At 33.8% G+C, this 16,831-nt stretch overlaps 1 long non-coding RNA gene across 1 annotated transcript; it reads right to left on the bottom strand.

Annotated features, from left to right (window-relative positions):
• Window positions 1-14,228: 14,228 nt before the first annotated feature.
• On the bottom strand, window positions 14,229-14,884 carry LOC141677381 (uncharacterized). The gene is made up of 3 exons (XR_012557409.1): window positions 14,723-14,884; window positions 14,563-14,640; window positions 14,229-14,369 (listed from the first exon to the last, which is right to left on the bottom strand). It is a non-coding gene; the product is annotated as an uncharacterized LOC141677381 (long non-coding RNA).
• Window positions 14,885-16,831: the final 1,947 nt, after the last annotated feature.

Consider the following 16,831-nt stretch of genomic DNA (forward strand, 5'->3'; position numbering starts at 1 on the left):
TATGATCAGATTAATAACTGATTATTTGGTAAATAACGTAACAGTTAATTGTACCCATTATTTATTTGTAAATAATCGATCTAGTCGAGTTAGTAATAGTAAATTATAAATGTTTGTAAAAAATTGTAATTGATCCTAATAATTAGGGATTAATTATTTTAAATTATTAAATAATTATTTATTAATTATTTATTAGTTATTTATTATTTATTAATTAAAAAAATGATTAATTACTTCAATAATCAATCAAATAATTTTCAATAAATCATAACATATTCATTTTAATTCCAAAAATTATAGAAAAATCATTTTTGACTCTGATTTTTTTAAATAATTATTTAAAAATTATTTTAGGGTTTAAAAATTAGTAATAATTATTTATATTGAATAATAAATTGAATTATCAGTGTTTAATTGATATTAATTTGACCATTAGTCCGATTTGGGTGAAACGACAACCCTTTGACTCAGAAAAATGAATTCTTTTCATTAAAAATAATATTAAGACCTAATTTCTTCTAGAAATTAGTTGGCTTTGTTATTTGTTTGATTATCAGTCGAAGTGCGTGCCGAGAAGAGTCCGAAAAATTCCGGAAAAATGGGTAACGAGTTATATGGTGATCAGTGGAGCGATCAGCGAGTCGATTTTGATTCTAAAAATTATTTTAACTATAAAAATGATTAAGTGCTTATGTGCTTATGTGTATTATGTGGTTAATCGAGTCTTACTTGCTAATAGGTAATATACGAGTCAGTCATAAACGCATGGGTAGATAATACGAACGATGTGAAGTCGATTCAACATGCAATTGAAGTACGAACTAACTTAACCAGTCTATTTGTGCTAACAGAAGCTAAGCCAACAAGGCAGGTTGAGTAGGTGATAGACGAAGGTGATTTAATTACAGTGAGTCACGCAGAAGGCAAGTTTCTCCCCTATTCTATTTTCAGAATAGTGATATTTCTTCAGATTCTTATCACGCTTGCACTCTTTTAATTCCCTTGGTCATATTTCATTTCGATTTTTTCCTATCCTTTTTATTTGATTTTATTATTCATATTCCAATTGTTACTCACAATTATTGATATATTCTGGTGATTATAATATGTCAAAGCATACCGATTATTCCGGTTGCTATTCCAGGGACTGGATAATGATACTCTGGGGATTAAGTTTACTTAATCCTAAGGACCGGGACATAACCGGATCCTTGAGATGGGCCATAGTGCCTGGGTGCCCGACGGGATCTATATAGTGATATATAGATCTGCATTGTATCCTGGCTGATCAGCAGGGTATAGATGCGAACTTTAGTCCAGTTTAGTTCGTTTGTATTCACCAATAATGGCCTTCTTTCTTTTCTCGCGGGGTTATATCTTTGCAGATATACCCGGGTTACGGATTCATTTAAAGTGCTTTAACACTGTTTACATTTTGCGGACTTGTTGAGCAATTTTTGGCTCATCCTTTTTGTTGTTATTCACCTTATTATTTTCAGTTAAGAAGGAATATGAAACCCATCAGGACTCGAGTGGTAAAGAAGTGGGTCAAGCCTCGGATCCTCTCATACCCAAGGTGTTGATCCCAATTCAGGAAGAAACCTTTGATTTGCCCGAACAGGTGGAGTGTAGAAAGTTAATGTGTGTGTGTGTTTTTGAATAAAAGATGAACTTAGTTTAAAACTGATTAGAAAATGGTTTGTAATAAAGAGAGTATGTGAGATTTTGAATTTGGGTTGTAATAAAAGTAGTTAGTGGTTCTTGTTTTCATACTTCAATCTAAAAAGATCCTGGTTAGTATTAAAGGGGTTTAATTCATTTCTTTATTATTTGTTAATCAGATTGTACCCGGGTCTGGAGGGCGTTACAGTCCTGACTTCCAGTAAGTACTGATTCCAGTAAGTACTGATATTTCCTGTTTGTTAAGATCTGAAAACTAAACATGAAACATATTAGACATGACATCTCAAATATATCCAACAATCTCCCCAAACTTATAAATTAAGCAAGAATATACAAGTTAATAGATTTGATGATCTCAAAAACATTTAAGTTCAAATGCAATAAGAGTTTAATAAGACTATCAATTACAACTTACAAAACATCCAGCTTTACCAACATTACTGGATCAATCTGAATCCATAATGATTCTTAATTAAATCTTTCACCAGCTTATCTTCAGCTTTCCTCAGAACTTCAACTAACTGTGCTTTGACCTGCATCAGTTCTTCTTCTTTACTATCATCAATTTGATAAATGGCTGTTCTGAGAGCTTGAATGGATGTTCTTTCAAGTCCATCACCAAGTCTGATAACTTTAGAATGTGAAGAGTTTTCATTATAACATAAGCATTTTCCTTTCAGAATTACTTCCACCTTAGCAGAATTCTTAAGCATAGGAATTTCTCTTCCATCATCTTCAGTAATCATTGGACTGTAATGAGAAGTCTTTGTACCAGAGATTCTGAGTAGATCTTTTATAGCCTTCAAAATGTATCCTGACCATCTTCTTATAACATCAGATCTTACTTCCAGAAGATAGTGAATATGTCGAAGCTCTCTGACAGACTTCTTTAGTACATCAGTATCAGCTAGTCTATAAGTCCTTCCATAATTGAGAAATAAGATCAATTTCTCTTTTAGATTCTCCTTATCATGAACATCTATCACAACTTGAGCAGACAACACCTTGTCAAGGTGCTTTTGTTTGATTTATTCATATGGTTTGTCTGTCAACATGAAAGGATCTCTTAGAGTAACTTCTACTCCTGTTTGAATCTTCTCTTCGTCAGAACCTAATCCAGCTCTATCTCTAGGTTGCTTGGCTCTTAACCCAAATGTAGCGAGTTGATTAATTATGAGATTGGATTTTGGTTCAACTGGAGTAGCTTTCTTCGATAACAGCTTCTTCTTATCAGCAATTGTCATTTTATTCAAATCAACTTGAACATTATCAGTAGTTAATGTCTTGATAGCTTGATCAGAATTTGTTGTTTCTTCTATAGCTTGATGTCCTTCATTCTGAACAACTTGAGTAGTATCAGAGGTTGTTTTAGATTCTTCAATTATCTTTCTTCTTTTCAGAATTTGAACAGTTTCATCTTCAGCAAGATTATCATCAGTTACTTGAACCATTTTGCATACTCGTTTCATCAGAACTTGAGAAATTTTTATCTCCAGTGACTTAATTGGTTCAACAACTTTTCCTTTCCCTTTGTCTTTGGGATTACTCTCAGTCTGTGATCTAGTCTTGAATTTTGAACTTTCAGAATTTGACTTTTCCTTGATCACAATGCCTTTTTCCTTAGGCCTTGGAGGTTTCTTTGCATCAGAAGCTTTAGACTTAAGATTTGTCTTCTCAGTTGCAAATCTAGCTTCTTCCTCCTTGAGAGATTCTAAATCCATTCCTGGATTGTGTTTCAGAAATAATCTTCTTTCTATCTCTTCATCAAGTGTCTGGATTTTAGGATCTTTGTAATAAACAGTAGTCTGCTTCCCTTTTAGCTTCAGAGTTTGCATAAACTTCTGAGAGTCTTTTGATCCTGACTGAATCAGAATATCAGAACTTGACATCAGACTTTATTTATCAGGACTTGACTTCAGACTTTGAACATTCACAGCATCAGAACTTGACTTATTCTGTATAGAAGATTTTCCTTGAACTTTTCTTTAACCTCTGCTCTTTTCAGAGTTTCCCTGGTCATCACCTTTATCATCCTTCTTCTTCAGTACTTGAGTAGGTGAGCATTTGGACTTAACTACCTTCTCCCCCTTTTTGGCATCATCAGGAAGTAAGAGAGAGAGAAGAAGTTCAACTGAAGATTGGATTTTATCCAATTGAGCTTTCTGAGAAGCTTGATTAACCAGAACCTCAGCAATTTGGGCCTTTTGCTCCTCTTGAACCTTCTCAATGGCTTCAATTTTCTCAAGAGTAGGTCTGACATGCCTATTCTTGCAAGAAGAATAAAAAGATAAATGTTGTTTCTTCCAAATTAGAGTTTAGGAATAAAACAATTAGATATAAACCACAGAGTCCTTGTTTTCATTGTGGCAGTGTTTGGCATTCTATTTATACATGTAAAGAGTATCACAGTTTGTGTATTATGATTATTATAAACTGAAACCCTCTTTAATTAAACCAAAATCTATTTCTGCATGTATAAATACTGATTGTAAGGATGTTAACATAAACTCTGATAACAAAGTTTTCTGCTGCATATGTTAACATTTTTAAAAATGCCAAAGGATCCAAGCAAGTCTGGGACCTTAAAAACACTAACTGACTCAAATTACTGATTGCAGGGTGACAGAAGGAATGCTCTAGTCTTGGACAGTGGATGCCCGGGACATATGACTGGTTATAAATCCCTGCTATCAGAATTTGAGGAGAAGGTTGGCCCAAGCGTTTCTTATGAAGATGGAAACTTAGGAAAAATCTTGGGATATGGCAAAATCAAAGTTGGAAATGTCATCATTGAAAATGTAGCTCTAGTTGCAGGACTCAAGCATAATCTGATTAGTGTGAGTCAAATCTGTGACAGAGGTTACCATGTCAACTTCTATGAGGAGCATTGTGAAATTGTCATTAAGTCTGATGGCAGGATTACATTGACTGGTGTAAGACATGGTAGTTTATATGAAGCCAGGGTCTCCACAAGAATTGATAATTCAAAAGTTTGTATACTGAGTAGAGCATCTGTGGAAGACATCTTGAACTGGCATAAAAGACTTTCTCACCTCAACTTCAATAATATCAATGAACTAGTGAGGAAAGATCTTGTTAGTGGATTTCCCAATGTAGTTTTTACTCCTGATGGCTTATGTGACTCATGCCAAAAATCCTAGTAAAAGAAAACTTCTTTCAAGAGTAAAACTGAATCCTCCATTCTTGAACCATATCATCTACTTCATGTTGATCTCTTTAGTCCAGTGAATGTTAAGTCAATTTCCAAGAAGAGGTATGCACTCGTAATTGTTGATGAATATACAAGATATACATGGGTGTATTTTCTGCACACCAAGAATGAATCTCCATCCATTCTTCTTGATCATGTGAGGGAGCTGGAAAAAGGATCAATATACAAAGTGAAGATCATCAGAAGTGATAATAGAACTGAATTCAATAATAGCTCTATAAAAGAGTTCTGCAAACTCAAGGGGATAAAACAAGAGTTTTCTGCTCTTGGAACTCCACAACAAAATAGAGTTGTTGAAAGAAAAATAGAACTCTGATATAAGCTGCAAGAACCATGCTAGAGGAAGCAAGATTGCCTACCTACTTCTGAGTTGAGGCTGTGCAAACTGCTTGCTTTACATAAAATGCAACATTGATCAACAAGCATGGAAAAACACCATTTGAGATGGTGAAGGGAAAGAATCCAAATTTGAAGTTCTTTCATATTTTTGGTTGTAAGTGTTTTGTTCTCAAAACTCATCTGGAGCAGTTGACCAAGTTTGATCTAAAAGCCGATGAAGGAATATTTGTGGGTTATCCGTTGACCATAAAAGCCTTCAGATTTTACAATCTGAGAACAAGAACATTCATGGAATCTATACATGTATCTTTCGATGACAAGAAGATAACAGATCTAGAAGATGCAGATGACCATGACAAATTGAGATTTGAAAATGAAGTACCTTATGCTGAACTTTTAAACCCTGACTCCGATACAGTAAGTCCTGATATCACTCAAAGCTCTGAGGTTCCACAAAACAGTGGAACCAAACTTTGAAACTTATCATCAATGTAAAGTGACAGGGTTCACAATATTACAACCAAAATGAAAACTCGAGTTGTTCCATTTCATTTTATTTCATTTTTTTTAAATAATAAGGAGTAAACTGCTCAAAGAATGTAAACATTTTCATCTTTATAGAATATAAGGGAACCCTTGATTGGAATATCTATTTTTTAATCATAATAAGGGTGATCAACCCGTAACGACCTCCATCTGGTCGTTATGGTACCTATGGCATTATAGCCTTATATTGGACTAGCCCCGCTAGCCTCTTACATGACTAGACTAGTCCCACTAGCCTCTTACGTCTCTATCCAATTCATCAGGAATTTATTTGGAAAACCTTTATGTTGGAAGAAGGAAAGGAGTTGACTAAATTCATTTTAACATTACCAAGAATGTGAAATCATATGGACTCATTTAAGTCGAAAATCATTCTTAAGTTCAAATTAAGATTCCAAGGGAAGTGAACGAATCAAACGTAAATAGGGATCACTACTAAGGAACTGGATCAAATGATAAACAGGGTATACTAGTTCCAAGTTAGAATTGTTTCAAAGATCAACACATGACAGGGTTCATAGGTTATCAAAGAATCCAGATTGGTCAAGACATTAAGTAAGAAAATTCATAAAGGTTCTTTTAGAGTTTACGAGATCATAAGATAACAAGGATATAATAAGGTAATCAGGGTACGAATTAACAGGGTTACTACAAAGATTAGAATAGGGATCAACATCAAGTTGTCACAAGAAACAATTTTAGGGTTTCTCAGAATCAATAACAGGTGTATCACAAGTGCAATAGAAAGTCATTCCTTTATCATGCATCAATAATTTCCTTTCTATAATCAATTCATAAGAGAAGGCAGATTTACTTGCCTTAAATCGATTTCCTGCTTAACGGGTATAGAGCTACTGCCACCTAGGATTCCTTTCCCTTTTCTAGCCTGAATGCCTCCGCTATCCGAATCTACAATCCAAAACAGAACCCCTAATTAGATATTCATTCACATTCGACGTTTAACACTTAACTTATATACACGAGTATAATCACATAATACTGACATAGTACATACTATGTTATACCTTTCTAAACCCAACTTTATACTTAAGCAAATAATCACAACTTGAATGACTCGTCAATAAACCACTTACACCATCCTTTTAACCCTAATTTGAACTAAACCCTCAAATAAAACAAGTAGTTCTTTAAACTTAACATGCAATCTCTTAACTTGACATATATCTAACCAAACATCTATTAACACCAAATCAATCTTACATAAACCATATACTTAGACTCGAGAATCAATTCGATCAAATAACTTGAATCCAATCATGCACCATTCGGCCTTTTCAACAAAACCACATACAATTTATCAAATATCAACATGCAAGGTTCCATTTACAAACTAAACCTATCTTAATCCAAATCAATCATGTTCATCATAAAAATCGAACATAAAATCATACAAAACCAAGAATTTCATTCGAAGTTTTCTAAATAACATGAAATGCATCCTTTTTTTTATTCCTAAATCAATCAATAATCAAATAAACCTTTTAAACACTTATAACATTATCATGCAACCACTCAAATCGACATGCATAACCTAATTTACAAATAACATCTAATTTAAATCCAAATATCAACATACAACAACTCTTTTAATTATATCTTATAATTTTCGAACTAAATATCAAGAAAAACATTTGAACTTTATATACTACACATGCAAATATCAAAATCAAGTTTAAAGATTTTTTGAGCTCAGCTAAAACATTATGGCTCACCACCGGTTCACCGAAGTTCATCACCGGTGGGGGCAAGGGTTCGGGGTTGCCGGATTTTTGGCCCCCAACTCGAATCCTCACCGATTATGTAATATCCCGTAATATTTAGAATAATAATAATAATAGAATAATAGAAAAAGGGATTAAAATTAGATAATAACTAGGATTTAAAATTGAATTAGACTAATAGGCCTAAAATTTGGATCAGACTTGAATAAAGATAACTTGTAGGTAATGATATAGGGTTTTATTTTGTTATAAATACACCCTATACGTCTTCCTCGCTTTTTATATCAAAATTCGTAGGGCTTTTAGCCATAAAAATTAGCAGTCTTGTAAAATTCATAAAAAATTCATCGTAAGTCAGAATTCGTTGATTCTGGACTGTTCGGAAAGATCTTTTCGTTATCCACAACTTTCGTTATGTAATATCCCGTAATATTTAAAATAATAATTATAATAATAGAATAATAAAAAAATGGATTAAAATTAGATAAGGACTAGGATTTAAAATTGAATTAAACTAATGAGCCTAAAATTTGGATCAGACTTGAATAAAGATAACTTGTAGGTTAACGAACATAAATTCACACACCAAACCCGCATGCAAGCATATACATAGATATATATAGCTTATAGACCTCAAATATTGACTTGGAATTGAGTTTCAATGGTGAAATCGAAAAGAAACAGGAGAGAGAGAGTTGTACCGAGAGAGAGAGGGGAAGAGAAAGTTCGAGAGAGAAAGAGAAAAGAGAGAGAGCCGGGTGGAGGAAGAAAGAAAAAGGGGGAGGAAGGGTTTATATATATAAAACATTTCAGGGGCAAAATGGTAATTAGCAAAGTCCTCTCTTTCTTTTTCTTTATATTTGAAATTCTATAAATCTTTTTAGAAAAATATAAAACATCCTCATAAATTTGGAAAATATACTCAATCCCATTTTTAAAATAACGAACACAAAATTAGCTCTTCACTATATTTTTAAATGAATTTTTGAACAAATAAATAATTTGTTATGGATTTTACAAATAAATCCAAATAACAGAATTAAACTCTATAAAATCATTTTACAATCTCAAGTCCTCAAAATAAATTCAACTACTATTTTTAAAAAGTTCCTTGGACTATTTTGAAAGCAACAAAGCAAATTTTATACCTTGATCATATTTCTATAATTTTATAAAAATATTTTAAGATCAATAAATTCCTTAAAATCCCTTTTAAAAATATTTAAAAATAACACTGATCTCGAATTCGATCATGCACACATCAAACAACATGTAAACACATAGGATTATCACATATATTTCACATTCTCACTTTTAAATATTTTCATCCTTTTTTTAATACGGGTTCCGTTCAACTTGATGGCCCGACGTCACAGCTGAATCCCTACGCTGACTCTTCAAACTGGAACGAGTTTCTTTACGTTCCCAGTTACTATTATACAATATCGACAAATAACCATAAAATCATTTAACCTTTTATTTAACAACATAATTTCAAAATTACAACACAAAATTATACTTTATTCACTTAATCACGTCATGAAATTTCCAGTCGCTACATCAAATACTGATAACAATGGGAACACTGATTCAGGGGGAGCATCAGGAAACAATAGTGGTGCTAATCAAAGAAATAACAGAGAGTTCATGGATCAGTGGGGAAGTTCGTCTTCAAGGAGTCAACTTCCATCTGCAAGAAAATGGTCTAAGTCACACACACACCTGACTTAATCATTGGAAACCCTAACAGTGGTGTAAGAACAAGGAAAGCCACTCAGAATGAATATCTCTACCATTCTTTTCTATCTCAAACTAAACCTAAGAAGGTTGAAGAAGCTCTGCAAGATGCTGACTGGGTCATAATAATGCAAGAAGAGCTCAATGAATTTGAAAGGAACAAAGTCTGGACTCTTGTGCTAAGACCAAAGAACAGATCTGTAGTTGGCACAAAATGGGTGTTCACAAACAAAACTGACAGTGAGGGCATTGTCACAAGAAATAAATCAAGATTGATTGCAAAGGGTTAGTCACAACAAGAAGGCATTGATTATGATGAGACATTTGCTCCAGTTGCAAGGATTTAGGCAATTAGAATCTTTCTTGCCTATGTTGCTCACAAGAAGTTTAAGGTGTTCCAAATGGATGTGAAGAGTGCATTCTTAAATGGAGAACTCGAAGAGGAAGTTTATGTTGAACATCCTCCGGGGTTCATTGATCCAAGGTATCCAGATCATGTCTACTTACTGGATAAAGCACTCTATGGACTGAAGCAAGCTCCAAGGGCCTGGTACGAAACACTTGCTCTATTTATGCTAGAGAGTGGTTTCACAAGAGGTACAATTGATAAAAATCTCTTTTATAAATACCATGGTAAGGACTTGTTATTAGTAAAGATATATGTTGATGATATCATTTTTGGATCTACTAATGATAAACATTATGAGAGGTTTGCAAAGCTAATGCAGTCCGGGTATCAAATGAGTATGATGGGATAACTGAGTTATTTTCTGGGGTTACAAGTTAAACAGACTAATGAAGGAATCTTCATAAATCAATCCAAATACACCAGGAATCTACTCAAAAGATTTGGAATGCAAGACTGCTCAACTGCATCAACTCCCATGGCCACTACAACCAAGTTAGATTTAAATATTGGTTCTTCAGTAGATATAACTAACTACAGAGGTATGATTGGCTCACTCCTATATCTGACTGCTAGTGGACCTGATATCATGTATGTTAGCTGTCTCTGTGCAAGGTCCCAAGCTGATCCTAGAGAACCTCATCTATTAGCTGTGAAGAAAATTTTTAAGTATCTCAAAGGCACCATGAATCTGGGATTATGGTATCCTAGAGATTCAGATTTTAAGCTAATTGGATATTCTGATACTGATTTTGTAGGATGCAAAATAGACAGGAAAAGCACTTCTGGAAGCTACCAATTTCTTGGTGGCAGATTGGTTTCTTGGTACAACAAGAAACAAAAGTCAATTTCCACATCAACTGCAGAAGTAGAATACATTGCTGCAGGAAGATGTTGTGCTCAGATTCTATGAATGAATAATCAATTACTGGATAATGGATTAAACTATTTTTTTATTTCTATATATTGTGATAATCAAAGTGCTATTGCAATGACAGGAAATCCAGTGCATCATTCAATGACTAAGCACATCAGTATCCGGTACCATTTCATAAGGGAACATGTGGAAGCTGGTACAGTGGAATTGGTCTTTGTTCCAACAGATCAGCAAGTAGCAGATATATTCACCAAGCCTCTCTGTGAAACTACATTCACAAGATTGGTGAATGAATTGGGAATGATTTCAGGATAATTCTCAAACTTTGATAATTAAGTATGCTGATATTATTGAAGCATGGTATCTTATTATTTATCGGTACTTGTTAGATACTGATTCTTGTGTTAAATGTTGATGCCATGATAACATGCAAATTGTGTTAAATAATTTTATGTGAAAACTGCATGTTGAACTACTGATTATGCTTAAATGCTCTGTTATTAGTTAAACTTGTTTTGACTAATAGTTTCTGTCAGTAGTTGATAAATTCTGATATTGGCTGATAAGTCCTGATATTCGTAATTAAATTACTGATAATGATCAAAACATGATTGATTGTTATACTTCATTGACTATTTTGAACTTTTTCGAAACAAATTGTTAAGCAGTATTTTTAATTATACAATGAGATAGTGGAATATCTTTTAATTGCTTAAATGAGTTAGCTACTGATGCAAGTATCTTGTAATACTTGAGTATTTATATTGAGAATAGGAATCTGAAGAGAGAGAGATTACTTTTTATTTATCTAGATATGGGTAATCGTGTATTTGCATTATGGTCAATTATTACATGGTTAATCAAAGAGTCCCTTCAGTTTCTAACTTTTATTCTATAAATACAACCCTCCACTCTCAAAACTTCTCACTATTTTTTTTACCGACACAACTCATCATCTTTTCAAATCTTTTGTCCAAAACTTCATCCTCACTCATCAAAAATGGTTCGACCCCAGTTTTATACACGCAACGGTGGATGATATCTACTGATCTTTATTCCCAGTGATGAAAAGATGTACTTTGATCCCTACTGACTTAAGGTTCGTATTGGTGGTGAAGTCTACCACCCAACTGAAGTTCCAATTTTAGTCTATGATCATCTTTCTTGGGATGATCAGTTGGAACTACATTTCTTTATCGCAGAAGTTCTTCTAAAAGAAGAACTCCGTGCTGAACTGGCGGAATGTGCTCGTCAAGCAGCTCTTGAGGTACAAGAGAATATCATCTCTCTTGCAGGCACAATGAGTAGGATTTACCATCGCAGGGCGATGAAGGCGGAGCAAGTGTTAGGACTAGAACACGCACTAATAATCACGCAAGTATACGCGATCGCAAATAATATAGAATTAATTCTCGTTCGTTCCCACAGAGACTGGTTAAGTTAATTTTAATCAATGTATCTATGCAACAATGTTATGGTTATTATTCAATGCTAAGGCGAATAACAAATTGAGGTTGTTTATACTACGATTAACTACGTGATTATACTAAAGAATATTAACTAAGAGAATTAAAGAGAGTTGAATATTATATGACACAAACATGGGATTCTAACTTCATTAAAGACTTCATTCAATAGCCTTTTTCATTCTTAACCTTAGCATGTAGTGGTGATGACACTAATCAGATAATACGAAACTGATAAACGCCAACTTTCGTTGTACGAATACCATACTACCAGACATCCACAAAAGTGATAGAAGCTGAATAGACACCAATTATATTGAGACCCTATATGTCTATAGAATTTGACAACATAACGGTTTAACGCACAAGTTATCTATCATGATTATATAGGGCAGGTAAGATGGTTAAAATTACCTACGAATCATGCATATTAACACATGAACCTATGCTAGCATGGCAAGTTCTAAACCCCTAAATTCACTTTCGCTTCATTAGAGATTAACGTGCTATCTTATAAGACGAAGCACAACCAATACTAGGATATCGTACAATCACCACACACTAAGGCATCGAAATAAATTAGTTAAAGAAATCCATAAACAAATCCGTTAGAATCCCACGATAAAGATTAGCCCATAATTGGACTCATTATCAACGTGGGTTCCGATGAAAGCATGGTATATAAAATATAGTCTTTATACGAAATAAATATAAAACCAAGTATGAAATAAGAGTATAGGTTCACACGCAAGAAAACTAGCATCCAAAGTTATAACTTAAAAAAAAAAGAATCACTAGAATAAACTAAATCCTCTTCATCTTGGTGGAATTGTGCTCTACGATCTTCTTACGCCTTCTCCTTAAGCTCTGAAACGTCTCTTTATGAAAAATGACCTTAAGTTATATATATATAGCAGCCCATTCAGATTTAAAGTCTTCTGGATCAAAATCAGAGTAGAAACAAGATTCTTTAATCTCGACCTGGCGCGGCCGCGCGCTTGACCAGGGCGGGCGCGCTGTACTTCTGCCATTCTGGCGCGGCGGCGCGCTTGACCAGCGCGGGCGCACTATCTCTTTGGAGATTTTTCTGACTTCTTCTTTTCTTACTGATTTGAGCTGGTCTTTTCACGAGCTTTTATTCGAGACACCATCCTAACATCAAATTAGCATCAAAACAATGCAAATTCTCCTGAATTCCTAATAAATGCTTGAAATGCAAACACTACACCATAGAATTCATATAGCAACAGCAAAAATTTATTGCCTAAAGGGCTTTTTATGTTGTAGTAGAAAGTATGGCAACAAATATGGAAAATTTTGGCGTTGCATCCGGTGGTGATGCAATAGGGGTCCTATAACAACATTTTGAGCCATGTATAGCAACAACACAACCTCATTGCAGTAGACAATATTTAGCAACAAAATATTTTTTACAGCAACACAGTAAAATCATTGTAATAGATGTTTTTGTCTGCTAAATAACCAGCTTAAGGCAACATTAACTGGTCCTATTGTAATAAATTTTAGGTCAAATTTAACAAATATTGCAACAAAATTTGAACCAACTGCAATATTTTATGGCTGATGTAATTTTAAACGGTAACGAATTTGGACATAATTGCAACAGTATTTTAAAAAAAATTGAAAGGAACTGTTTGTAAAATATACTAGCCAGGCATTTTTTATGCCACAAAACCAAGCAATTGTCATTCAAAAGTACCATGACCAAATTAAAAGCAGCTCTCAGGCTGTCCCAACATCATCCTTACAAACATTCATAATTTAAGTCTATTTGAAAATACCAATAGCTAGCTAAACCAAATTCGCGAGAGAATTTAGTCGCACACAACTAAACCAAATTCGAGTTCGAATTTAACAAAAGAAGCTAGCTATAGCAAACTGCAGATAACTTAAAGATAAATTAAAGTAAACATCAGATGGCCCCTGCAACTTCATCTTCATCTCCATCTGCATCACCATTATCGTCGCTAACTTTTTCTGCATCCTCATAATCATCTTCATTTTCATCAATCTCGGCAGAACTTTGAGCACATAGTTCTTCAACATCGATATTTAGACCAAGATTCAGTTCACCAAGTTTTTCAAAAATCTTCCTTAGCTTCTTCTGCATTTTCTCCTCCATTGCAGCAGCTAGCTTTTCATTTGCTTTTTCCAGTTCTGAAGAATCTGCTTTTCCCTCTTTTGTCAATTTTTTCTTCGTCTTCCTTGTTATGCCACTCCTTCCAACAAGCCAGTTAGGCCCATGAGCTGCAAGATCAAGATCTGCCATCTCCTCATCCTCATCAGTTGATTCTTGAGGAGTTTTTCCATTTTTCTTTTCCTACGTATAAAATTGAGCAACAAACATTAATTTCAATAAAATACAATTTCTCCTTGTAAAATTTATAAAAAAATAAAGCAGGGCTAATTATTAACAAAAATACTTATAAAATTTGTCATAAAATCTGAAGATGCAATTTATGAGCAAAAATACTTGTAAAATTGGTCAAGAAATATAAAAGTGCTATTTTTACCATCATTTTATGGCCTTTGCGGGTTTTTGGATAAATTGCCTTCTTTGTTTCTTGTGCACGGGCATCTTTACCAATTTTCTAGAATAAAATAAAATGTATCAGTTTTCTTACAAGAAATAAATGAAGGGACTGGTAAACAACAAATAAGGGTACGTCATACCATTTCATTACGAATCTGAGCAAAACTAGTGCGCCCAGCAGTATGAGTATCAGTCACATTCTTTCGATTTTTTTATTTGTTTCAGCTTTTTTCTTGACTGATTCATCACCCCGGTACTTGAGAAGCACCTTGAACTGTTCCACTGGAATATTTGCAGGCCTGCTTTTCATCCTTTCAGCGTCGGTATCAAATTTGGTATAGCATGCACTCTTAACACAAGATTTATATACCCTCCAGTCATCAGCAAGGCTTTTAATTACCCAATCCTTGCCTTCCTCAGGAATTATGTACTTTGTCTAATAAGGTATATAAAAATATGGATAAGAATCAAGAAAGAAGCAACTATTTACGATAAATAAACCAGTATTTTTGTCTAACAAGGAAATGATATGAATCAAGAATTAAAGAAACATTATGATAAAAAAACAGGTTATTGCACAATTTACGTCACTAGAATAAATAATAAGGACAACACAATTTACATAAAATACTGTGTTAAAACACAGAACAAGTTAATTTAGAAAAAAATACTGAATATGTTTAGTAAAAAACAATTAAAGTGCTTTTTACCTTGATATATTCCCACCATCCATCTTTTATTGCTTCAGGAACTTTAGACCAATTTACATAATCAAGTGGGATGTACAGCCTTGTTATCGTCCCGATGAAACTACTGAATTCAGTAATGACCTTTTTTTCCTTTGACACGGGCTGGAGGTCACGATTTAAATTAATAACTGGCCTTTCATCGAGTCTCCTTGTGAAAACATGATTCATTTTCGTAGGTCCTCTACGCCTTGTACTTTTGGTACTAGATTCACCTAAAAAAATAGCCCCAAATAAATATGCATATTCCTGATATAAAAAATAAGACCATTACCTACTATTTGAAATAAACCTATTTCGAAGACACTATCCACAACAGTTTGGAAGTTATTCCCATCACAATTTTCATCATCATTGACACGCATTTGTTGTTCCGCATCTTTTTTACATTTTTGTAAATCAACAAATGCCTCCGTTGTACCAATTCCTTCATTGGCAGGAGGCCTTTGCAACTGTGTAAGATCAAGAGGAAGTGGCGGGGGAGCTGGTAGTGGCGGGGGAGGTGGTAATATATCTCTATTATTAACCTTGCGAATAATACAAAAAAATAAATTAAATTAAAACAAAAATTAAATTACAACTAAAATCAACTATGTAGATGCATATGAAATACACAAAGATAAATTATATTAAAATAATTTCATATACCTCTGTTCTCCCTTCAGTTTGATTTACTGAACATGAACGGGTCCTTGGTCTGACGACGACTTCGTTAACCTTTTTAACAGTTTTTACTTTCTTTTTTGGCTAAATACACAAAAAATAGTCAACAAAATTGTATGTTCCACAAAAACAAAGGAGTTGTATTTGTAAAAAAATAAACCTGAGGAATAACATGTTCTGCTTCTTCTTCGCTTAAACTAACATGTCCAGAAACATATGCTCGATCAAATTCAGCTTCTGACCAAGGATCTGTAACTGTTTTCTTTGCTTTCTTGGTGGATTTCCCAGCAGTAAAGAACTCATATGCCTTCTCCTTCAGTTTATACTTATCAGCTTCTTTCGCATTCGCTTCCATTCTCCTTCTTCTGTTTAGCTCATAATCAACAAGTTTCTTCTAAACCAAGCACCCAATTAATAAACTTAAATATAAGATGACAATAAAGCATACAATGTCATTACACCGGGATAAAAAAATTACCTTATCACCTGCCTTTCTAAGCTTTCTGGTACTGATCTGTTTATCATGTTCTATTTAATTCTCCACCAAAGCTCGTGACTTTATCTTATCAGTTGTCTGTTGTTTAAGATCTTTAATCATCACAAACTTCCTTTTCAAGGGTAAATCAGCACCTACGATATAAAGACAAAAAAGATATAAACTGTCAGTTCAGTACTCAAATTCATATAAAAAATTATTTGGAGCCAAAATTATTTTACCTTCAAATTGTGTCCTTGGTCTTATGACAACATGTGGTTGTATCTGGGTAGCAGGAACAATAGATGTGTCCACCATATTGTCAAGGTAAATATCCAAGAAAGAACCAAGTTTTACCCCTGCTA

This window comes from Apium graveolens, chromosome 8 (assembly GCF_009905375.1).
Source record: "Apium graveolens cultivar Ventura chromosome 8, ASM990537v1, whole genome shotgun sequence".
Classification (NCBI taxonomy): Eukaryota; Viridiplantae; Streptophyta; class Magnoliopsida; order Apiales; family Apiaceae; genus Apium; species Apium graveolens.